This window comes from Mobula hypostoma, chromosome 6 (assembly GCF_963921235.1).
Source record: "Mobula hypostoma chromosome 6, sMobHyp1.1, whole genome shotgun sequence".
Taxonomy (NCBI): Eukaryota; Metazoa; Chordata; class Chondrichthyes; order Myliobatiformes; family Myliobatidae; genus Mobula; species Mobula hypostoma.
This window is the reverse complement of record NC_086102.1, coordinates 168,742,604-168,768,723: the sequence shown is the minus strand read 5'-3', so window position 1 is coordinate 168,768,723 and position 26,120 is coordinate 168,742,604. Positions and strand designations below refer to the sequence as shown.

The window sequence follows — 26,120 nt, the reverse complement described above, 5'->3', positions numbered from 1 at the left end:
GAGAGCACTTTTCATACCAATGATAGAGTTCAAACTGCTTTACAATGGGATAACGTGCAAACATGAGATTAAAAGACAGAAAGATGTCAGTTAAAAGCAAGGCAACTAGCATTCTCATTTCTGAAAAGTACAATACTTCAAGTCATAGAACACTTCAGCCCAGAAACAGGCCCTTCAGCCCATCTAGTCCATGCTGAACTATTATTCTGCTTATTCTCATCAACCTACACCTGGACCATAGTCTTCCATTTCCCTCCAATCCATGTGCTTATACAAATTTCTCTTCAATGCTGGAATTGAACCCATATTCCACACTCTCATCACCCTCTGCATGAAGATGTTCCCCCTTGTGTTCCCCTTAAGTATTTTACCTATCAATCATACATACTTTTACATACTCTCTCAGAAACATTGGAGTGAGTTAAATGCTAATAAGCCTTTGTAAATGCAATGTCATTGTTTAAAATTTATTCTAGGGCATCTGGCAACTGTAATGGGGCATTAACTTCACAAATGCCCAAACATAGGCTTGGATCAGTTAGCATAAAACAATGGTGAGCACCAAAGCAGAGGCATTGAACACTCTTCTTGACAATCATCATCAACATTTTAGCTGAGTTGGAGGTTTAACATGGAACACAGAACAGCACAGCATAGGACAAGCCCTTCAGTCCATGAAGTTGTGCTGACCTTTTATCCTACTCTGAGAATCAATCTAACACTTTCCACCAGCATAGCACTCCATTTTTATTTCATCCATGTGCCTATCTGAATCTTTTAAATGTCTCCAATATAGCTGCCTCTATCACCACCCCTAGCAGCACAATCCACACACCCAGCACTCCCTCTGTAAAAAAAACCCTGCCTCTGATATTCCCTTACACTTTCCTCCAAGCACCTTAAAATTATGCCCCCTTGCATTCGTCATTTCTTCCCTGCAGAAAAGGTGCCAGCTGTCCATTATTTATGCCCCTATCATCTTATACACCTCTATCAAATTACCTCTTTTCCTCCACTACTTCAAAGTGAAAAGCCGTAGCTCGCTCGACTGTTACTCATAAGACATGCTCTCTAATCCAGGTATCATCCTGGTTAATCTCCTCTGCATCCTCTCCCAGTGTAGAGTGCCCTCCTACTTCAAATTATCCACCATTGTCCCTGTACCAAAAAAGACCAAGGTAACATGCCAGAACAACTGGCGTCCTGTCACACTTCACCTCAATAATAAGCAAATGCTTTGAGAGGCTGGTCAAGGATTACATCTGCAGCTTGCTACTACCCAAACTGGACCCCCTACAATTTGCCTACCGACACAACTGATCGACAGGTGATGCAATAGCCACAACTATAAATACTGTCCTTACACATCTGGAGAAGAAGGATGCTTATGTAAGAATGCTGTTCTTGGACTACAGTTCAGCATTCAACACCATAGTTCCATTCAGGCTCGACAAGAAGCTCAGAGACTTCGGCCTTGACCCTGCCTTGTGCAGCCGGATCCTGGACTTCCGGTCAGATCACCAGCAGGTTGTAAGAGTGGGATCCCTCACCTCCAACCCTCTGACTCTCAATACAGGAGCCTCTCATGGCTGCGTACTCAGTTCCCTCCTTTACTCCCTGTATACCCATGACTGTATCGCCACCCACAGCTCCAATCTACTAATTAAATTTGCCGATGACACTACATTGATTAGCCTTCTCAAACAATGTGGCCTACAGGGAAGAAGTCATCTCTCTGACACAGTGGTGTCAAGAAAGCAACCTCTCCTTCAATGTCGCAAAAACAAAGGAGCTGGTTGTGGATTACAGGAGGAATGGAGACGGGCTGACCCCTATTGACATCAATGGATCTGGGGTTGAGAGGGTAAACAGCTTCAAGTTCCTCGGCATCCACATCACCGAGGACCTCACATGATCTGTACACACCAGCTGTGTGGTGAAAAAGGCACAACAGCGCCTCTTCCACCTAAGACAGTTGAAGAAGTTTGATATAGGCCCCCAAATCCCAAGAACTTTCTACAGGGGCACAATTGAGAGCATCCTGACTGGCTGCATCACTGCCTGGTATGGGAACTGTACCTCCCTTACTCGCAGGATGCTGCAGAGAGTGGTGCGAACAGCCCGGCGCATCTGTAGTTGTGAACTTCCCATGATTCAGGACATTTACAAGGACAGGTGTGTAAAAAGGGCCCATAGGATCATTGGGGACCCAAACCATCCCAACCACAATCTATTCCAGCTGCTACCATCCGGGAAGCGGTACCGCAGCATAAAAGCCAGGACCAATGGGGTCCAGGATGGCTTCTTCCACCAGGCCATCAGACTGATGAACTCACGCTGATTTGAGTGTACTCTATATTACATTGACTGTTCTATTTATTATAAATTACTATGATTGCACATTTCACATTTAGATGGAGACGTAACATAAAGATTTTTACTCCTCATGTATGTGAAGGGTGTAAGGAATAAAGTCAATTCAATTCTAAAGTTTCCACATTTTTCTATAATGAGGCACCCAGAACCGAACATAATACTCTAATTGTGGTCTAAGAAGAGTTTTATACAGCTGCAACATTCTTAGAGGTGCTGTAATCTGGTTTGATAACATGGGCCTAACTAATTTTGCCTAGCCTGAAAGATCACTAATAATTGTAGCAGTAGGGAAGGAGAGGGGTAATTGGGAAATGTTTACATAAGAGATACCCAACCGTAATTCCAAGCAAATTCACTTCCAAACTTCTAGACTTGGGATTCAACACATCCCTTTGCCACTGGATCATTGACTTCTTCACCAAGAAATTGTGATCAGTAAGACTAGGTAGCAACATTCTGCCAGGATTATCCTCAGTACTGGCACCCACAAGACTGCATACTCAGCCCCTTATTCTGCTCACTATACACTCACAAATGCAAGGTCAGATGCTGCAGTAACACCATCTATAAGTTCGCAGACGTCGCCACCACGGAGGGCCGAGTCTCAATGTCAACAAAACAAAAGAGCTAGTCATTGACCTCAGGAAAGGAGTGGCCCTGTTTATTTCAATGGTTCTGAGGCTAAGAGGATTGAAAGCTTCAAATTCCAGCAGTAAACATCCCTGATACACAGTCGTAGTCCAACCATGTGGACACCATGGCCAAGAAAGGGCACCGGCACCTCTACTTCTTCAGAAGGCTATAAAAATTCAAATTGTCCCCACAGAACAAAATGGTGCACACAAAGCATTCTATTCAGATGGCATTGAAAATGCTCTGTCCATGACCACAAGAAAGTGTAGAGAATTAAGGACACAGCTCAACAAATCAGCCTCTCCTCCATCGAACACACACAAAATGTTGGAGGAACTCAGCAGGCCCTCTCTATGGAAAGAGTACAGTCAATGTTTCAGGCCGAGACCCTTTGGCAGGCTCTTGTCTGTGATTGGCCTCTCTTCCATGGACTCTTCCTACACTTTGCACTGCGTCGGTAAAACAGCCATCATAATCCAACACCCCACCCACCCTGGGCATTCTAGCTTTTCATCCTTTCCATCAGATATAAAAACCTGAAAGCATGTACCAACAGGATCAGGGACAGCTTCTGTCCCATTGTTATAACACTGTTGAATGGTCTGCCTGTATGATAAAATGGACTCGACCTTACAACCTACTCTGTTATGACATTTACCTTATTGTCTGGATGCGCTGCACTTTCACTGTAACTCTTATTCTGCATTCAGTTACTGCTCTTTTCTTGTGCTATCTCAATGTACTGATATAATGAAATTATCTTCATGGATGGAATGCAAAACAATTTTTTCCCACTGTACATGCGACAATAATAAACCAATTTACCAATTACTATCACAAACAAGAGAAAATCTGCAGATGCTAGAAATCCAAACAACTCACACAAAATGCTGGAGGAACTCAGCAGGCCAGGCAGCATCTATGGAAAAGCGTGCAGTTGACGTTTAGGGTCAAGACCCTTCAGCGGGACTGGTGCCAGGCCTGCTGAGTTCCTCCAGCATTTTGTGTGTATTACCAACTATTATCCTTTGGCATTGCTGTCCTTGAAATAGATCTTCATTATTCCTTCCTTCCAAAATAAAACCCATTCACCACTCTGCCCTTGCAACTAACCATTCCTTCTGCAAACTCCATGACTATAATTGTAGCTCCAAGATTCCCGTTGACCTTTCGTAGATCTTCATGTTTGATCCCTTGAAATAGATTCCTTTCATCAAAAAAACTTTCTTTCAGAATGTTAATGAGCATCTCAGCAATGCCTGAGCTGAAACAAAGGACATTGGATGTGTAACAAGTTCTCCTACTGATCTTGAAGAAAGTGGCCCAAAATCGGTGGTGTATTTTCCCTTCTCAGATGTTGTTTGCTATTGGACATCAATTTGGATCGGGGGTCCCAACTTGGCGTCTGGATCCTTTGATTAATGGTAGGTGTCCATGACATAAAAAAAGTTTGGGAACCCCTGGTTTAGATAATCTCTCTTTCCAGCAATAGCAAAGTAAACTAACAGACTGTGTGACGGGTCAAAGTGAGAATTACCATCAAATGCAAACTAGAATTTGTATAATTTTTAGCTAATGCATTAAATATTTTACAAAACATGAAATAAAGATAAGGCTATACTGTATAAATGAGAATAAAGTAAACTCTGAAACATTGTAAAAATAGGTGATAAAAATTAAATCCTATACTATTTATTAAAGGGAATTATGATCTACACACAACATAACATTAAATATTGGGAGTCAAAGAGAATGCTTGGGATTATTTATGAATAGCAGATTCAAAAATTCATAATTCTGTACACATAGAAATAGGCCCCTCAGCATAACTTACCCATGCTGACCAAAATACCTATTCACGCAAATCCAATTTGTGTGCATCTGACCTATGCCCCTGTCCATTTATCTGTCCAAATATTAGTTAAACGTTGTAATTCTTCCTACCACTCTCATCTCCTCTGGCAGCTCATTCCATATATCCACCTCCCTCTGCAAAAAACTTTCATATCTTTCCACTCTCACCTTAAACCTTTGCTCTCTAGCTTTAAACTCCCATGCCTTGAGAAGAAGACTGCCACTATCTACCCAACTTATGCCCCTCATAAGCCTCTACAATATTACCCCACAGTCTCTTTCGCTCCAGGAAAAAACTGTTGCAACTTCTCCAGTCCCTCCTCATAGCTCAAAGCTCTCCATTTGTAGCAACATCCTTGTGAATCTTCTCTGTACCCCCTCTGGCTTTATCACATCTCTTTAGCATGTCATCCAAAACAGCATGCAATATTCTAAATGCAGCCTAACCCAATGATTTGTACAACTGTAATGTGATATCCCAATACCTATACTTATCACTCAGCCAATGAAGATAAGCATACACCTTCTTCACCATTCTGACTGCCTGTATTGCCCCTTTCATGAAACTGTGTACTTGTATCTCAAGACCTTGTTGTTAAATAACACTCCCCCAGGCCCTGTCATTCACCGTGTATGCCCTAGCCTGGTTCTAACTTCTTAAAATGCATCATTTCACACTTCTTTGGGTTGATTTCCATTTGCCCATTTTCTGTGTTGATTTGCATCCTACTGTAACCATAGACAATCTTCTTCACTGTTCATTTTACCAGCAATTATAGCGTAATCGTGCTTCCTACATTTTCATCCAACTCATCAATGTAGATGACTAACAGTTTGCTCTCACAGCCTGGATCTCATATATTCTAAACTTCTGGACCAGCCTCCCATGCAACACCTTGTCAAAGGTCTTACTGAAGTCCATGCAGTCAATGTTCACCATTCTGCCCTCGACAATCCTCTTGACCAATTCCTTAAAAAACTCAAATTTGTCAGACATAATCTTCCATGAACAAAACCATGCCAACTATCCCTAATCAGTCCTTGTCTTGGCTTCCCCACCACTGATATTAGGCTGACTGGCATGCAGTTCACTGGTTTGTCCTTGAAGCCCTTCTTAAATAAAGACCCAATAGTATCCTCCAGTCTTCTGCTACCTTACCTGTGGCTAACAAAGTTACCAAAATCTTGCCAGCGGCCCAGTAAGCTCTCCCCTTGCCTCCCACAATGTGCTAGGGTACACCTGATCAGGGCCCAAACACGTATTCATCTCTATGCACTCAAGATTGTACCCCTTTCATAATGCTGTTATGTTTCAGGAAATCGCTGTTCTTTTCCTTGAACTCGTGAGCTTCCATGTCCTTTTCCATGGCGAACAAATATGAGAGGTATTCAGGTGTGACCTCAGCCATTTTCCGTAGTTCCATACATGAATGAGCACACTGACCTTGTCTCTCCCTTACTACCCTTTTACTCTTAACATACTTTGGAATTGTTCAGGATTCTCCTTTACCCTTACCTTACCTCATGAGCTCTTCCTGTTCTCCAAATTTCTTTTTTTAAGTGTACTTGTACATCCCTCACATTAAAGAGCACTACTTATCAAATGCCTTCTGCAAATGCATCCTTATCTTATGGATAGGTCTTTTATGCAGCACCTTATAAAATACCTTCTGGAAACCCAAGTACACAACACCTGCCTGTTCTCCTCTATCCACTGCACTCATTATACCCTCAAAGAACTCCAGTAGGTTTATCAAACAGGACTTGCATTTCATGAATCTATGCTGTGTCTGCTTGATGGAAACACTTCTCTGCATATGCTTTGATATTTTTTCCTAATGATAACTTCAAGCATTGTTAAGATAACTGGCCTATAGTTACCTGCCTTTTGCCTATAACTTTGTTAAAATAGTGACGTGACATTTGCTGTCTTCCAGTCCACCAGGACCTGCCCACAATCCAGAGAATTTTGGTAAATTACGAAAAATATATCGATGATAACTTCTGCTATTTCTTTTAGTACCCTGGGGTGCATCCCATCAGAACCAGGGGACTTGTCTACCTTTAGGTCCACTCATTTGCTCATCACTGCCTCTTCATTGACAGCGATTGTATCAAGCTTCTCACCTCCCATCGTATCCATAGAATTTCTCTTTGGCATGTTAGACGCAGCCTCCATCACGAATAAGACACAAAGGCATTGGCCATTTCCACATTACCTAATGTTAATTCCACTTACTTATTTTCTAAGGGATCTAGGTTCATTTTAGCCACCCTTTTCTGCTGTATATAATTATGAAATCCTTTACTATCTGTTTTAATATATTGTGCTAGTTTACTCTCATAATTGAACTTCCCTTTCCTTGTTGCTTGTTTAGTGGTTCTTTGTTGCTTTTTAGGGTTTTCCCAATCTCCCAACATCCCACTACTCTTTTGTAACTTTGTATGTATGAACTGTTAGTTTGATGCCTTCCTTTATTTCCCTAGTTACCCAAGTCTGGCTCTCCCTACCCTTACTGCCCTTGCTTTTAAATGCAATATAATTTTTTTGAAGACTGTGAAAAATCTATTTGCAATTCTTACATTGTTTCTCAATTTTAGAGCTGTGTTCCCAGCCTATGCTAGCTGGCTCCTATCTCATCCCATTGTAGTCTCTCTGGTTTAGGCATAATACATGGTTTTTACTGAACTGTTGCACCATTAATTTGTTTGAGAAATTTAATCATACTGTGATTACTTGGGCACGTGGCCAAGTGGTTAAGGCATTGGACTAGCGACCTGAAGGTTGTAAATTCGAGCCCCAGCCAAGGTAACGTGTTGTGTCCTTGAGCAAGGCACTTAATCACACATTGCTCTGCAACGACACCAGTGCCAAGCCCTATGGATCCTAATGCCCTTCCCTTGGACAACATTGGTGTCATGGAGAGAGGAGACTTGCAGCATGGGCAACTGCTGGTCTTCCATACAACCCTGGTCAGGCCTGCGCCCTGGAGAGTGAAGACTTTCCAGGTGCAGATCCATGGTCTTGCAAGACTAACGGATGCCTTAAAAAGATTACTTTTTCCAAGAGGATCCCCAACTAAAAAATGTCAAGTTCACCCCATCTTCTTGCACAGGACTAGATCTTAGATAGTATTTCCCTTCCAGGTTTACTAAGATGTTGTTCAAGAAAGCTAACACTGATGCATTCCATGAAGTCCTCCTCAAGACTGCCTTGTCAAACCTAATTTGCTCAATTTATGTACATATTAAAGTCCCCCATGACAATTGTTATTCCATTCTTAAATGCTTCTGATATCTCATGGCTTATTGCCCGTGTCACTGTAATGTTATTATTCAGTGGCCTCTAAACAACTCCCACCAGTGTTTTTTTTTCTCTTTACTATTTCTAATTTCTAGCCAGATGGACTCAACATTCCTTAGATCCCCTTAAATCTCCTATCAGCTCAGCTCTCACTATTGCCCTGATACTATGTTCCTCTATTCCTTTTATCTTCATGCACTTATCAAAGTTTTTCACAAAGTATTTTTGCTGTTCTTCAGCATTCTATTTGGTGGAGGCTTTAATATTCTTTTTATTGCAGAATGTAAGTTGAAAGAAACTCATTGAAGACTCTCCTTGAGATACATTCTGAAACAGTGGTGCATAGCATGCAACCCATGGAATGTTTTAGGCCAACCTGCCCAAACTCATTGCCCCTTACCGGGTTCAAGTGAAGGAAGTTCCTGGAGTGTACTCCTATTCAGCAGAGCACAACACATTTACAACTGTAAATGGGAAATTCTGTGCCCGAGCAATGCTTTGGGCATTCTGGTTAAATCAAGTATCCAGGACGTGAAAACTGTCAAAGAGCTTGAATTGTTAGTGAATGTATCTGACATTCACTTATAAGTACTTCATAATATTTAAGTTAATTAAAAAATTAAATATCCTCGTTGGCTTCCCTCTTTCTCACAATTGTTCCTGTTCAATGAGTTGAATGGAGTCTAACCTTGCCCAAGTTCATCCACAGATCTCCCAACTGGGAACATGCCGCAAGCTGATGAGCAACCAGAGAAGAAGTGTAACATCAGAGGAAAAAAAGTACTTTTCAGAAGTTCAAAATTTCCATGTTCATTTAAGTGGCATCAGATGTGATTCACTTTGCCAACTAGAAACAAATGTATACTACTGCTGTAGATATCCAATGACCTCTGAGCAGTCCAGGTAAGAGATTCTTTGAAAAATAAAATCAGTTTACATTCTTTACAATAAGTACTCTGCATCCCCAGTTTTGTATGCCTTTGAGTTAGTTGCTAAGAGATGTACAGCATTGAAGCAAGTTGCTCCAAATTTTCCTTTCTATTCATGTGATCAAAAGTTTTGTTATAATTCCAGAAATTCTGCTCATCAGCCAACAGAAGATGGACTATCATAGGTGCTAAATAAGAAAAGAGAACAATGTTCTCTATAGCAAAGTAATTAAGTTATGGGCAAGCATAATGCATCACTTCGTTCAAAGGTATTACAATATGGTCTCGAAAATCATAAAATATTGGAAGATAGAAGGGAAAGGCTCAATCCCAGTTCTATACGACCATAAGACATAGGAGCAGAACTAGGCTATTCGGTCCATCGAGTCTGCTCCACCATTCCATCAAGGATGATCTATTATCCCTCTCAACCCCATTTTCCTGCCTTCTCCCTGTAACCTTTGGTGCCCTGACTAATCAAGAACCGATCAATCTCCATTTTAAGTATATTCAATGACTTGGCCTTCACAGACGCTTGTGGCAATGAATTCCATTGGTTCACTATCCTCTGGCTAAAGAAATTCCTCCCCATCTCTGTTATAAATGGACGTTCTTCTAGACCAGAGATTCCCAACCTGGTGTCCATGGACCCCTTGCTTAATGGTATTGGTCAATGGCATAAAGAAGTTTCATCTGAGGCTGTGCCCTCTGGTCCTAGACTCACCCATTACAGGAAACATCCTCCCCACATCCAGTCTATTCAGAATTCAGAATTCAGAATCAGGTTTATTATCACTGGCATGTGACATGAAATTTGTTAACTTAGCAGCAGCAGTTCAATGCAATACATAGTATAGAAGAAGAAAAAATATAAATCTTATTCAGTATACTTTATACAGTATATGTATATTGAATAGATTAAAAATCATGCAAAAAAACAGTAATACTATATATTAAAAAAATGAGATGGTGTCCAAGGGTTCAATGTGCACTTAGTAATCAGGTAGCAGAGGGGAAGAAGCTGTTCCTGAATCACTGAGTGTGTGCCTTCAGGTTTCTATACCTCCTACCTGATAGTAAAAGTGAGAAAAGGGCATGCCCTGGGTGCTGGAGGTCCTTAATAATGGATGCTGCCTTTCTGAGACACCGCTCCTTGACGATGTCCTTGATACTTTGTAGGTGAGTACCCAGGATGGAGCTGACTTTTCAATATTCAGTACAATTCAAAGAGAATCCCCCCCCCCCAAATCATTCTTCTAAATTCCAGTGAGAAGAGGCCCAGAGCCATCAAATGTTTTCAAATAGTAACCCAGAATTCCCAGAACCATTCCCGTGAACCTCCTCTGGACCCTCTCCAATGCCAACACATCTTTTCTCAGATAAGGGTTCCAAAGCTGCTCACAATACTCTGAGTGGTCTGGCCAATGCCTTATAAAGCCTTAGCATTACATCCTTGATCTTATATTCTAATCCTTACAAAATGAAGGTTAACATTGTATTGCCTTCCTTACCACTGACTCAACCTGCCAGTTAACCTTTAGGCAATCCTGCACAAGGACTATGAATCCCACAAGTCCCTGGCAAGCACAACCTCAATCTCAGTAATAGGCCAAGGATAGTCTTCGCATATTATGCTGTCTCATTTATTTGAAATACCCTGCCAGTTATTTTCTTCTACTGATTCATTTCAGGGTAGTTATAATCTACAGTTTGTAGTATCTGCCATAATTTCTGGGTTGTCCATCATCTGTTCCTCCACTCTCCAAACTGGAAATGGTGCTCCCTAGAACAAGGTTTTGCACTGAAATGATATAGCCTGATCTTTATGCAACAGTTATACTAAGGAGCATAAATGGAAGAATTGAATCCTAAAACAACTTAGGTTTAATATTTGACATAATCAAGGTGGCGAAAGTTCTTTTTTCTGATAATAGTTCAGGATCTCAACCATAAACAAAATTTTGCAAGACTGTGAAAATCAATGACTACTGATTTTACATCATTTGTGGGCAAGATATTATTTTACATTCAAAATTACTTAAATTTGTATTTATAACTCAAGAAGCACTCTGATTTCTTGCCAGAATCACTTTCTGCTATGACTTCAATGTAGCTAGTTCAAAATCAGAAGTGGTTGACTATCAATCAATTCAGACATTCAATACGACCTTGGGTGACCCTGTAATCCAAAGGGAAAGTGGGAACATTTGGAAATTAATTGTTTGAGGGTGCAGAACATATCACCAAAGCAGTTTGGAATTAAAACTATGTTTGAAACTAATGGTAAATAAGCTTTTGTTACAGTATTCGTTCATTGAAATTTTGCTGGATATTTTTTACATTTGAAACTTGTGAATTTTATTTTAAATTATACTGCTTTTATTTCCAAAACTTTTACAACCAGGACACCTGTTAGAGATCAGCATATGCCACATGTTACAGCTGTTTGTGATTTGATTGTACCTATAATCCATGTTCCACTATGAAATAGATCTTGTACTAAATCAGATGAAGAGTCTTGCATCTGTTCGGGGTTCCAGTTCAACTAGCCTTTAAATAGTTCTGCTACTAATTGTGGGTATGCAACATAAAAAAAACATTAATAATGTCATAATCTGATATCTGAAATGAAATGAAATAGATTCTAGTTAAGTGGGACACATTGGGACCAGTACATTTTGGACCAATTAAGCAGCTACCCCAATTAGCCAAAGTTTCATAGAAATAGGTACAAAGGTATAAAAATGGTTCAGAGTTGTCTTATTGCTTCTCGCCAACTATCAGCAACAAAAATCACAGCTTTTTGAACATAAACATATGTAACTGATGCTATTTAAAAACTGTAATGGCGTGACTGACACTAGTTAGTCTGAGCACCCTTCTGTGGCCATTAGGCGATTCGGCAACAGTCTCCTACCCTAATTATGTGGCATAATGTTCCAAATAAATGAAGGGAATCCCAGCAATTTTCTCGATTAGTTGTCCCAAATAACAGGCTGCCCCAATTAACCGATTGCCCAATTCACCAGGATCCACTGTAATGTTAACTAGATGGTCATTTCAAAATAGTTTCAGATTGAATTGGTTGGTGTATAATTCCGTTTTGGTTTAATATTGCAACTGAATATTTTCCAGGCAGTGCGTGGCGAATTTATTTCCAAAATAGTCAGCATTATGAAAGAATCCATCACTTCCTAAAGTCAAAAACAAGTTGTATTGTCAACAGAAATAAGCACGTGTCCAAGCATGTAAACATAGGACTCTTTTGCAGCTGACCTTACTGTGACCTGCTGTGATGTCCAGGTAGTAATACAAAGCAATTCTGCTGGCCTTGCATTGTACTTCATAGATCCCGGTCTGGGACTATAACTACAGTCTTGCACTCGCTTTTCATAGAGTATCCAATACTTCAGGCTACTGTGTACTTGAATCATAAACTCAGTGTCTCATAGGAGAACAACATCTGTGAATTTCCACAGTAATCTGCCACAAACTAATACTTCTGGCGGCTACTCAGCAGAGCTTTGATGTCATGCTGCAACAGAAGATGCCATTGTTCACCCTCCAAACATGGGAGAGATCAAAACTTTGGCCTCTCTAATTTTGGAGCTATTTTCTGCAATATGATACCACAATTCCAGCTTTGAGGCTTACACAGCCTGCATGTTTAAGAGTTGGCCTAAGTCATAATGCTTATTGCCCTGAGGCCAGGCAGGGAGGGATAGGTCATTGCACCTCAACCAAAGTTCACAATGTGTGTGGTAGTTCAGTCTCTAAAAGCAGGATTACGCGTGTTTCCCCAAGAAATGTTATAAGTCAGTTTGCCACGTAATGTACAATAACGGAGAAGCAATATCTGATCAGTATCTTCAATGCAATATGTCAAAATATTCCTGGATAAAATAATTGCTTTTTTAATGCCATTTCTGAAAAACAAATGTGAATCTTGAATTCCCATTAACCTTAACTTACACAAAATATTGGTAATTTCAACAAAAAATTGTTTTTTTTGTTGATACTGGAGTGTAAAATTAGTAAATATTGAACTTGATCATAATAATGTCAATGTGAACATTAGCAAAATTCAATTGTTTAAGAAGAATTTGATCTATTTTTTCAGTGCTAGATAAATAAATTATTAGCACCTTCTATTCATGTTTACCTAGCTACTTTTCAGCAGAGTTCATTAGTACATGGCTGTTTTGACTTCTGATCTCCTGTACAAACTCAGTAAATATGCTTATATATCTAGAAAAATCTTTCTTCTCATTTCTAGTTTTAGATGTTGTAAAACAGAATGATTTAAAATTGGAATTAAAAAGCAACAAGGATTTTAAAATCTGATTTTTTTTAACTTTGTAGGAATGAGTTCATATGATGTATAGCTTAACTTTGCGGTAAAGTTATTACAAAATGCTTCAGAACTAAGCACTAATTAGGATCAAAAATTCTTAATCACATTAAGTTCCTTGAACATGCAAAAATCCAGACCCAGTCCTTGCTTGTGGTTGCAGAATGGGTCATATCTACCATTATATTATTTTCTCAAAGGCTAAATCATATTATATTTGTCCATTTTTACCTTCACAATCAATGTGATTGCCTGTTATTATGAATCATGATTATAAATGCAATCGTTCTATTTAACAACCGGGTATTTCAATGGAAGATAGCCTTTCCAGATCCTCCTCCCATTCTTGTAAATTCTATCCTTAAAATTGTAAACCATTTGTACTGAAAGAACATAATGATGTTTAAGTCCTTACATGTTTACTCAGGCAAACTCAACTAATCTCAAGAAATTTTCAGAAGCTTTCTTCGAGAGGTTAAATAAAGGATTGAGTAGCCAAATCAAACACCTTGCAAAGGAGGAACTGGCTTAATTAGTTGAATATACTTTTCTTCTTTCATATTTTGTTGAAATATTACAATTAATCATGTTGATCATTATTACAGTAAAATATCCGTAAATTGTTTCATGCTTTATTCTAATAGACAAATACCTAGTATAGTATCAGGCAGGTCAGGAAAAAACTACATTCAAAGATGTGCAAGCATTCTTGACAATAAGATATATCTGTTCTTCCGGATAACACAAGCAAGTTTGATTGATTTGAATCTAATCTTCTCATAATACTTTCATTTACAATTTCTCAACAATATTATACTGCAATGAAAATATTTGTCTTTATCAAATGCTAGTGGAAAAATATACTACTAAAAGTGTAAATGGAAAAAATATACCAATCTAAGGTACTGAGCTGCTGACCATTATGCAGTAATGACTACCAGTTGATTACTGTATAATAGCAGCTCAGTACTTAAGAGGATTTGGAAAAAATCCCCTTACACTCTACACCTAAAACAAATAACTCTTGCTTAAAGAGTTTCTACACATCCTCAAATGAACATAATTATTGAAGACTTATATCTAACAACACTGATTAGTTTGAACTGAATACTTACCTCTTGTTTTTGATAAAGTGCAAAAGCTTGTAGAAACTTGATTTGCATTCCACATAATCTACTTTTGAAATTCCTTAATCATTTGTGTTAGCTTGGCTGCTGTTGGGTGATATCAATAAAGCCTGGTGGAAGATCATAACCATGATTTTACGTTTAAAACCCCTAATGATGTAGTCAATGAAGATTTGTAGTATTGTGCAAACTAAATAGTTATTCCAGATCTCTGTTGTCATTAATAAGAAGAGGGTACAAAGCATAGGCATAAGAAATGGCTTACTTATAAATCACTCTATTGGTGAAAAATGAAGAAGGATTTACTCAGGAAGTAGAGGAGGAAGAATATAAGAAGCAGTAAAATATATTTGAAGAGATGAAAGGCAGGCTACATTAAATGCAGCTAGCCAGCTGTGGTCATTTTTGAACTTTCTGAAGAATAATGAGAATGCTGGAAATGCATCCTGTAGGTTTTGTGGGTCAGGAGACATTTGATCTCGAGTAAAATATTATATATTGGATGACCACAATTTAATGCCTATTAATACAAGTGTTTACAATTCAATTGTATGTGTTAACATGGATTCAGTATTTTACAATGCAATTAGCGAAGTACAGTTTCTGAATTGCAATTGTGCAAATCACATTGTATGCGTTTAATTTGCTCAGTAATCTCTTTAGTATACCCTTCCAAAAGCTTAGTGAAGCAACAATTTTGATAGAAGATTGACTGACTGGCAGGAGGCAAAGAGTGGGAACAAAGGGGGCCTTTTCTGTTTGGCTGCCAGTGACTATTGGTGTTCCAAGGTGGTCAGTGTTGTGATTGGTTCTTTTCACGCTATATGTCAATGATTTGGATGATGGAATTAATATTTTTTTAGCCAGGTTTGCGGATGATACAAAAATTGGTGGAAGAGCAGGTAGTGTTGAGGAAGCAAGGAGTCTGCAGAAGGACCTGGATAGATTAGAAGAATGAGCAAAGAAGAGGCAGATGGAATATAGTGTATGGAAGTGAATGGTCATGCACTTTAGTAGAAGGAATAAAGGTTAGACTATTTTCTCAATGGGTTGAAAATTCAGAAATCAGGGGCGCAAAGGGACTTGGGAGTCCCATGCAGGATCCCTTGAAGATTAAGCAAGTGGTAAGGAAGGCAAAGCATTAATTCTGAAAGGGCTAGAATATAAAAATAAGGATGTAACGCTGAGGCTTTATAAGGTATTGGTCAGACCGCATTTGGAGTATTGTTAGCTGTTTTGGGCTCCGTATCTCAGAAAAGATGTGCTGCCATTGGAGAGGGTCCAGAAGAGGTTCACAAGAATGATTCTGGATGATGAAAGGGTTAATGTCTGAGGAGCATTTGATGGCTGGGGGCCAGTACTTGCAGGAGCTTAGAAGAATGGGGGGGGGGGGGGTGAGAAATCTCATTGAAAACTACCAAATATCGAAATGCCTAGATAGAGTAGATGTGGGGATGATGTTTCTTCTTGTGTGAAAGTCTAGGACAAGAGGGCACAGCCTCAGAAAAGAGGGATATCCCTTTAGAACAGGGATGAGGAAGAATTTCATCATTTGCATCATCAATGGGGATGGGAGAGGTTCTGGAGGATTGGAGGGTTGTAGATGTTGTTCTATTGTTCAAGAAAGGGAGCAGAGATAACCCAGGAAATTATAGATCAGTGAGTCTTACTTCGGTGGTTGGTAAGTTGATGGAAAAGATCCTGAGAGGCAGGATTTATGAACATTTGGAGAGGCATAATATGATTAGGAATAGTCAGTGTGGCCTAGTCAAAGACAGGTCGTACCTTACGAGCCTGATTGAATATTTTGAGGGTGTGACTAAACACATTGATGAAGGTAGAGCAGTACATGCAGTGTATATGGATTTCAGCAAGGCATTTGACAAGGTATCCATGCAAGGCTTATTGAGAAAGTAAGGAGGCATAGAATCCAAGGGGATCTTGCTTTGTGGATCCAGAACTGGCTTGCCCACAGAAGGCAAAGAGTGGTTGTAGATGGGTCAAGTTCTGCATGGAGGTTGGAGACCACTGGTGTGCCTCAGGGATCTGTTCTGGAACTCCTTCTCATCGTGATTTTTATAAATGACCTGGATGAAGAAGTGGAGGGATGGGTTAGTAAGTTCGCTGATGACACAAAGGTTGGAGGTGTTGTGGATGGTGCGGAGGGCTGTCAGAGGTTACAGCGGGACATCAATAGGATGCAAAACTGGGCTGAGAAGTGGCAGATGGAGTTCAACTCAGATAAGTCTGAGGTGGTTCATTTTGGTAGGTCAAATATGTTGGCAGAATACAGTATAGTATTAATGGTAAGACTCTTGGCAGTGTGGAGGATCAGAGGGATCTTGGGGTCCAAGTCCACAGGACTCAAAGCTGCTGTGGTTAAGAAGGCATATGGTGCATTGGCCTTCATCAACCATGGGATTGAGTTTAGAAGCCAAGAGGTAATGTTAGAGCTATATAGGACCCTGGTCAGGCCCCACTTGGAGTACTGTGCTCAGTTCTGGTCACCTCACTACAGGAAGGATATGGAAGCCATAGAAAGGGTGCAGAGGAGATTTACAAGGATGTTGTCTGGATTGGGGAGCATGCCTTATGAGAATAGGTTGAGAGAACTTGGCATTTTCTCTTTGGAGTGGCGGAGCATGAGAGGTGACCTGATAGAGGTATATAAGATGATGAGAGGCATTGATCATGTGGATAGTCAGAGGCTTTTTCCCAGGGCTGAAATGGATAGCATGAGAAGGCACAGTTTTAAGGTGCTTGGAAGCAGGTGCAGAGGAGATGTAAGGGGTAAGTTTTTTACGCAGAGAGTGGTGAGTGCGTGGAATGGGCTGCCGGCAACGGTGGTGGAGGCGGATACGATTGGGTCTTTTAAGAGACTCATAGCTAGGTACATGGAGCTTAGAAAAATAGAGGGCTATGGGTAACCTTAGGTAATTTCTAAGTAAAGTACATGTTCGGCACAGCATTGTGGGCTGAAGGGCCTGTATTGTGCTGTAGATTTCCTATGTTTCTTTAGTCAGAGGATGGTGAATCTGTGAAATTCATTGCCACAGATGGCTGTGGAGGTCAAGTCATTGGGCATATTTAAAGCAGAGGTTAGGACATGCCATATGCCTTCTTAACTACCCTATCAATCTCTGCGGCCACTTTCAGGAGCTATGAACTTGGACCCCAAGATCTCTTGACTCATCAACACTGTTAAGGATCTTGCCCATAACCAGTGTACTGATTTTTTTTCATTTGACCCACCAAGGTGCAACGCTTCACATTTGGCTGGGTTGACCTCCATCTGCCATTTTTCTGATTGTATGTGCAACAGCATATCCTATTGTATTCTTTATCAGTCTTCTTCTCAATTCACAGCACCACCAATCTTCATATCATCTGCAAATTTACTAACCCAACCATCTACATTTTCATCCAGTTCATTTATATATATCACAAACAGCAGAGGTCCCATTACAGATTCCTGCAGAACACCACTAATCATGAGCCTCCAGCTGGAATAAGTACCTTCAACCACTACCCTCTGTCTTTTATGGGCAAGCCATTTCTGAATCCAAACAGCCAATTCAGCATGGATCCAATGCATCTTATTCTTCTGGATGGGACTCTCATGAGTTACCTTGTCAAACATTTTACTAAGATCTATGTAAACATTATGCACAGCTCTACCTTTATCACTCACCCTCGTCACCGCATCAAAAATCTCAATCAAGTTACTAAGACACAACCTGCCCCGCAGAAAGCCATGCTGGCTCTCCCTAATTAGGGCATGGCTTTCCAAATGTTCATAAACCCTATCCATAAGAATTCTCTTCAGTCACTTCCCTGCCATTTGTGTGAGACTCTTGAGTCTATAGTCTCCAGAATTATTTCTGGCTTTCTTCTTGAATAATGGAACAGGAGAATCAATAATAAATACAGAGAAATTGCTTTAGTATTTCTAAATGTCTACAATTTTCTTGTGTTTGGATGTTTGTGTTATATTCAAGTCTATTTTTGAGATTTAATTTAGTGTTAGTGTGACGATGTGAGCCAACGAGCCTATTCCTGTACTGAACTCTACAATGATCTATGTTCTATGAACATCAGGAGATATTATGATTCAGAAGGAAAGTGAACTTGGGGCTCAAGATCAATCATGATCTGCCCGAATGTCAGAGGAGACTAAAATGACCATTTGGCTTACGCCTGTTTGGTTCTATTCCCTGTGCTCTTACGCTGCACATATTCAAAATGGCGGTCAGGCATGTGCAGTGATGATGAGCATCAATCATTATTAAACTTAAATCCCATGAAAGATTATACCCTTTCAAGGTCCGTGAGCTGTGCCGTCCTTCTATGAGAAATGATTCTCAATGTAACGGCATAACTAATAGAAAAAAGAGCTGGTCATCGGTCCCCTTATGTGAGTTTGCTCCATTCAATAAGATCATGCTGATCTTTTACCTTAGCACCACCTCCTCTTCATCTCATCTTCTCGATATTTATTGCTTATTTATTTATTATTACTTTTTTTTTGTATTTGCACAGTATGTTATCTTTTGCACATTTGGTTGTTTATCCATCCTTTGGGGGCAGTCCTTCATTGCTTCTATTGAGGTTCTTGGATTATGCCCACAAGAAAACAAATCTCAGGGTTGTGATTGGTGACATATATGTACTTTGATAATAAATTTATTTTGATCTTTCAACTTCACTGCACTATCCACATTTCTTTCAATTCCATTAATATCAAAAAATCTATCAATGTTTCTCTTGAATATATTTAATAACTGAAGCTCCACAGTGGAGAATTCCAAAGTTTTATTGCAGTTTGGTGAAAAAAGTTCCTCTCAACTTAGTCCTTCGTAGCCAATCCCTTATTCTAACGATGTGGCATCTATTTCTAGATGCCCAGTCAAACGAAACATCATTCCGATGAAAAAATTGATCTTGAGATAGAAGAGAGAGTAGAGAATGACAGGAATGTACTCTGATTGGCAGGAAGTAATTAAACCACGTTCCCTAGAAATGTGAATTGGAACATCAGCTTTTCAATACATTTTGAAAGGACTGATGAAGAGTTTTACAACTTCAATTTTATAGAGCCCCAATGAAACAGCACATTGTGTACAGCTTGTTTCTGGTCTCACTACGAAAGGAAGGTCCATTAGACCATAAGACATAGGAGCAGAAAGTCAAGTCTATTCCTCCATTTCATCATGGCTGATCCCAGATCCCATTCAACCCCATACACCTGCCCTTTCGCCATATGCCTTGATGCCCCGACCAATCAAGAAACTATCAACTTCCGCTTTGAATATACCCACGGACTTGGCCTCCACCACTGTCTGCGGCAAAGAATTCCACAGATTCACCACTCTTTGACTAAATAAAGCTCCTCCTTACTTCTGTTCTAAAAAGCCACCCTCAATTTTGAGGCTGTGCCCTCTAGTTCTGGATACCCCTACTAGAGGAAACATTCCTCTCCACATCCACCTTATCTAGTCATTTCAACATTAGATAGGTTTCAATGACAGTCCCTGCATGCTTCTAAATTCCAGTGAGTACAGGCCCAAAGCTGCCAAACACTCCTCATATGTTAACCCCTTCATTCCTGGAATCATCCTCGTGAACCTCCTCTGGACTCTCTCCAATGACAATACATCCTTTCTGAGATAAGGAGCCCAAAACTGTTGACAACACTCTAACTGTGGCCTGACTAGTGTGTTATAAAGCTTCAGCATTATCTCCTTGTTTTTATATTCTATTCCCCTTGTAATAAATGGCAACATTACATTTGCCTTGTTTACCATAGACTCAACCTGTGAGTTAACCTTCTGGGAGTCTTGCACGAGGCCCTTTGCACCTCTGATGTTTGAACTTTCTCCCCATTTAGATAATAGTCTGCACTGTTGTTCCTTTTACCAAAATGCATTATCATACATTTCCCAGCACTGTATTCCATCTGCCACGTTTTTGCCCATTCTTCCAATTTGTTTGTCCAGCTGAAACCGCATTGCTTCCACAGCACTACCTACCCCTCCACCTATCTTTGTATCATCCGCAAACTTTGCCACAAAGCTTTTAATTCCACTATCTAAATCACTGACAAACAATGTCAAAAGTAGTGGCCCAATACAGTACTGATCCCTGAGAAACATCACTAGTCACTGGCAGCCAACCAGATAAGGTCCCCCTTTACTCCCACTCGCTGCCTTATGTCTGTCAGACATTCCTCTATCCATGCCAGTATATGCCTTCTGAAAATCCAAGCAAATGACATCCCCTGCCTCTCCTTTGTCCACCCTGTTTGTTACTTCCTCAAAGAATTCTAACAGATTTGTCCGGCAAGACTTCCCTTCATAGAAACCATGCTGACTTTATCTTTTACCATTAGTCTCTAAGTACCCTGAAACCTTGTCCTTAATAATGGACTTCAACACTTCCCCAACCACTGAGGTTAGCCTAACTGGCCTATAAATTCCATTTTTTACCTTCTTCTCTTCTTAAAGAATGGAGTGGCATTTGCAATTTCCCTGTCCTCTGGAACCATGCCAGAATCAAATGATTCTTGAAAGCTCATGACCAATGCATCCATTTTCAGCAACCTCTTTCAAGACTCTGAGATGTCATCCATCTGGTCCAGGTGGACAGAACAAAGCAGATAGATAGAAAGAGAGAGACACACACACACTGAAGAAAAGAGAGAACAAGGCAGAGAGAGAGGAGAAAGAGAGAGAATGAAGCACAGCGAGAATGTGGCAGAAAGGGGGAGAGAGAGAGAGACTGAGGCACAGAGAAACAGAGAGGGAGAGAGAGAGACTGATGCAGAGATAGAGGGAAAGAACTAGGCAGAGAAAGAGAGAGAAAGAATGATGCAGAGAGGTGGGGGGAGAAAGAGGGAACAATGCAGAGGGACATACAGAGACTGAGGCAGAGAGAGAGAGAATGAGGTGGAGTGAGGGAGAGAAAGAAAATGAGGCAGAGGGAGAGAGAGAATGAGGCAGAGAGAGAGACAAGGGGGAGAGTGTGGCAGAGAGAGGGAAAGAGAGAGCGAGAAAGAGAGAACAAGGCACAGCAAGAGAGAGAAAAAGAATGAGGCAGAGAGAGGGGAGAGAATGAGGATGAGAGAGAGAGAAGGGAGAGGAAGAAAGAGGGAGAGAGAGACCGATGCAGAGAGAGGGAGTGCACTAGACAGAGAAAGAGAGAGAAGGAATGAGGGGGGAGAGAGAGTGACAGAGATAACAAGGCAGAGAGAGAGCGAGCGAGAGAGAGAGAACTACGCAGAGAAAGAGGGAGAGACAGAGACAGAGGACCATGCCAATATCAAGTGATTCTTGAACTATCATGACCAATGCATCTGTTATCACTTCAGCAACCTCAGGACTCTGGGATGTAGTGGACAGAATGAAGCAGAGAAAGAGAGGGAGAGAGAGACAGACAAACAGAGAGAAAGACCAAGACAGAGAGAGAGTGAGAGAGAGAGACACCGATACAGAGGAATAGAGAGAATGAGGTAGAGAGAGAGAGAGAAAGACCAAGGCAGAGAGAGAAGTGAGACAGAAAGATCGAGGCAGAGAGAGAGTGAGTGAGGCAGAGGAAGAGAGAATGAAGTAGAGAGAGAGAGAGAGAGAAAATGAGAAAGAGAGGAAAAGAGGGAGAGAGAGAGAAAATGAGGATGAGAGAGGAGGGAGAGAGAGCATGGCAGAGAGAGAGAGAAAGAACAAGGGAGAGAGAGAGAGGTCATACTTGTGATAGAGGAAATGCAAAGAAGGTTCACCGGATTGTTTTACTGGAATGGGGTGTTAGATTGATATATTTTTAACTATTAAAGATTTAGTGCAGGAAGATGTCACTGTGGATTTGTCCACCTCATTCCTACTGCTGATTTGGTGAGTCCAATCTAAACGATTAAAGATCCCAGTAATTTTTGTACTAGACTTGTTGGCTGGATCTCTAGTTTCCTTGTTTATATAATGTCCTATATTATCATAAGTTTTCAGAACTGGCTTGTATACTTCTTGCACCCTACCTCCTGTTGCTCTTAGTTTCACCCAAACGTTTTCCTTTATCCTATCAGAGATATCCCACCTCTATAAGTTAGTTACCCTGTAATATATAATTCCCAGGTTTTTTCATTTTATAACCGCATTTCTGTAATGCTTATTAAATTGTACCAATTAATGTTAATAAATGTGGGAGAATTCAGATAAATAATTTTCAATTTTATTTTTCCCTGCTCAGAATTGAAGTCCACCTTACTACCAGTCAATTTTCTTTTCTATATTTTTATCTCTAATTCTTCAAACAGGGAACAATCCTGTATTTGCATATTTATAATGTTGTTTTTTCAGCAACTACAATCTTTCTGGCAGTACAATAATAGATAGATTGCGCCCATTTTGGATTTCTACCACTGCAGTACCAAGATTTAATGGTTAAGGGCAGGACATGATATTTGTAATACACAGAATTCCATTACTACCCAACCAGAGTTAAGAGTATGGGTACCAACAGCATTCGCTATTAAGATGAATTCCTCACAAAGGAAGTTTCTGTTGTAGCAATGGCTTTGAATGGATGGATGAAGGCTCTCACGAGGAATTCTGCAGATGCTGGAAATTCAAGCAACACACGTCTGCTGCGTTCAGCAGCAACTTTGATGTGTGTTGGATGAAGGCTGTGCCCCTTGGAAACTCTAAATGGCAGCTTCACTTATAGTTATTTTTGAGGATTTCACTGATGTTACTGCAAGACTGGTAATGTAGTTTTGGGTCCAGATATTTTAAAGAACGTGCCTGGAAACATCAGACTGAGTTTTAACTAGACATACATACCACAACATTAGTGTTGGTAATGCTAATGTTGTATTACCCAAGTTTCGGTCATATTTTTAGCATGATGTTACTCCATGATGCTCCTCGAAGCAATGAAGCAGTATTATGAAAAATGGTCTCCAAACCCAAATCCATCAAAAACTCAAGTGTGTGCATTCCACCTGAGGAATCGAGAAGCAGCTCAGAAACTCAAGATCTTCTGGCGTGGGAAGGAGCTCGTATACCATCCAACTCCAATTTACCTGGGCGTGACATTGGATAGGACGCTCTCATTTGCCACCCACATCCAAAAACTCCAAGGGAAAGTTGGCTCTCGCAATTCTCTCTTGAAAAAATTAGCAGGCAAGAAATGGGGACCTAATGCTCACACACTTAGATCAACTGCCCTAGCACTCTGCTATGCACCTGCAGAATACTGTGCACCTGTGTGGAGCAGATCAGTCCATGCGAAGAAAATCCATGCTTAACGAGCCTGCTGAATAATCACAGGCACACTGTGCCCCACACCCACTAACATCATTTACAGACTTGCAGGCATTGCTCCCCCAGAGATCCGAAGACATACTACAACAAAAATTGACAAAGGTAAACAGAACTCGGATCCACGACACCGCTCAACATCAACCAAACAGCACTAGAGTCGCTAGCTGTCTGGTGTGACAAGCTATGATGATGACTCTATGATAAGCAACAATGCACAAACGGAAGGGGTCAATGGGAAGAAGTGCATCACAAATTATGATCAGTGTAATTTTGACTTAGCTTACCCTACTAAAAATTTATTAACATTATTTATTGGCCTATCCTGTTTGATTTTACTCACCACAATTTTCAGTTAAAAGTATAATAAGATGAAATGTACCATAGATAGATAGCCGATTCAATCTTGTCAATATCCAGGGATAACGGTCAGGTCAACATTCCTCTGCATATAAATTGGTTCATTTAATAGTTAGGAAATAACTTTACCACATATCTTTTATTAAAGTGGTAAACTACTTATGAAATTCTCATTTTGTTTCTTAGAGTACAATTAACTTGACTCTCTGTAAACAATTTTCCCTTTGATCATCCATTAAAATCACCTTTAAAGTACTGACTCCACCTGTATTATCTACAATTCCCATGCCAAAACCTATTACCACAATATAAAGATCCGTAAAACCATGGCCTGAATATTGTTGAGTTGAAGATCACACTTACTGATGCAGCCTTGACCACAGATAGGGCTTCAATTGACATCATCAATTGATGTGGGCAATATAGGGCACAACATTTCTCTTAGAGTGTGACAGGTATGCCCAGAAATGCATTCTTTTGCAAATCATTCCACGTGCTCACAAAGGTTGTACGATAATAATAATATTACATTATCATCACCCAGAACATGCCCTCTTCTCATTGTCACCATCAGCGAGAACCCATGAACACGACCTCACTACTTTAGTTTTCGTTTTGTACTACTAATTTAATGTAACTTAAAAACACACACACACATACACACACACACACACACACACAGTATATACTTCTTACTGTAATTTACAGTTTTCATTATTATGTATTTCATAACAGAAGCCAGTGACATTAAACCTGATTCTGGTTCAGATTCCGATTCTTTTGCACATACATTTCTTCAGCAAACTGTCCAAGGAGATTTTTTTCTGCAAAGCTTCCAGTAGTTCAATGTGCAATGGCTGGAAGACCTTAAACAACTGCCTCTCCTCACAGAGCTCTTGAAGTGGGAGAACCAAGCCTTGGTGCATAGATTCTGACAGTCTGAAACATTGAACTGATCCTTGAAGTGGAAGATCAGCAAGCTTCAGAGGAACCAATACAGTCTTTCAACAAGCTAATCTTCCAGCAGCAACTGACGGTTGTGTCGGTGTGCTTTCATAGGAACATGTTGCACAGCTTCTCGTGATGAATCTAAAAAAAAGTATTCCAGACCTTCCTGGCAAATACACAGTCTAGAAGGAGAAGCATGACAGTTTCATCTCTACTGCAGCTTCCTCAAGGGCAATGTGTGGTGGCAATGAGACTCCAAGATCTAATGAGGATGCCAATTCTCCTCATTAGCCAAGTGAGGTATGAAATTTACTGATGAGGCACTCTGTCACATCATTTTGACATTCTTCTCGGAAGGCTATCCCCCCTGGGCATCCTGTGCAGAGAAATGTATCAATGAAGTGGTCAAAGATGTTCTTCTTCACAAACCTTATGGCAGACAGGTGGTAAAGTATGGAATGTCCAAAGGCACACGGCCAGATGCCTCCTTTACAATACCAGGGACAGATTGAACCACAGAGCAAAGCACGAGTCTTCTCTGCTTACCCACCATCTGTGCACAGGTTGCTGCAGCCACACATGAAGGGAGCCATTGGAGGAGGGCCATCTTAGGTACATTTTCCCACTTTTCATTGAAGATGTAAACACAGGGTCTCTACAGAAACAGATCATTTCTGACTTCTGGAAAAAATGGAGGACACCTCAGCTGACTGCAGCAGTGCTGGAGAAAGGGTACGGGCCATACCTGTGGCATGTACAATGATGAAAAAACTTCAAAAGTTCAAAATTCAAAGTAAATTTATCATCAAAGGACATATATGTCTGCATATACAACCACATTTTCTTATGGGCATGCTCAGTAAATCCAACATAATAGAATAATAATAATAATAATATAGTAATAACCATAATAGAACCAATGAAAGGCTC

The 26,120-nt window shown here is 40.3% G+C and overlaps 1 protein-coding gene across 9 annotated transcripts in view; it reads right to left on the bottom strand.

Annotated features, from left to right (window-relative positions):
* The window catches only part of myo3b (myosin IIIB), a 488,192-nt gene that overhangs the window by 8,949 nt on the left and 453,123 nt on the right, over window positions 1-26,120 (bottom strand). The window contains exon 36 of one of the 9 annotated variants that reach the window (XR_010018457.1): window positions 24,265-24,327. The exons of 7 other annotated variants lie outside the window; for them this stretch is intronic. The gene's annotated coding sequence lies outside the window, so the exon portion shown is untranslated. Of the gene's footprint in view, window positions 1-11,167; window positions 11,276-24,264; window positions 24,328-26,120 lie in introns of those variants that run through there. One more of the 9 variants, XM_063052212.1, reaches the window with a different exon arrangement.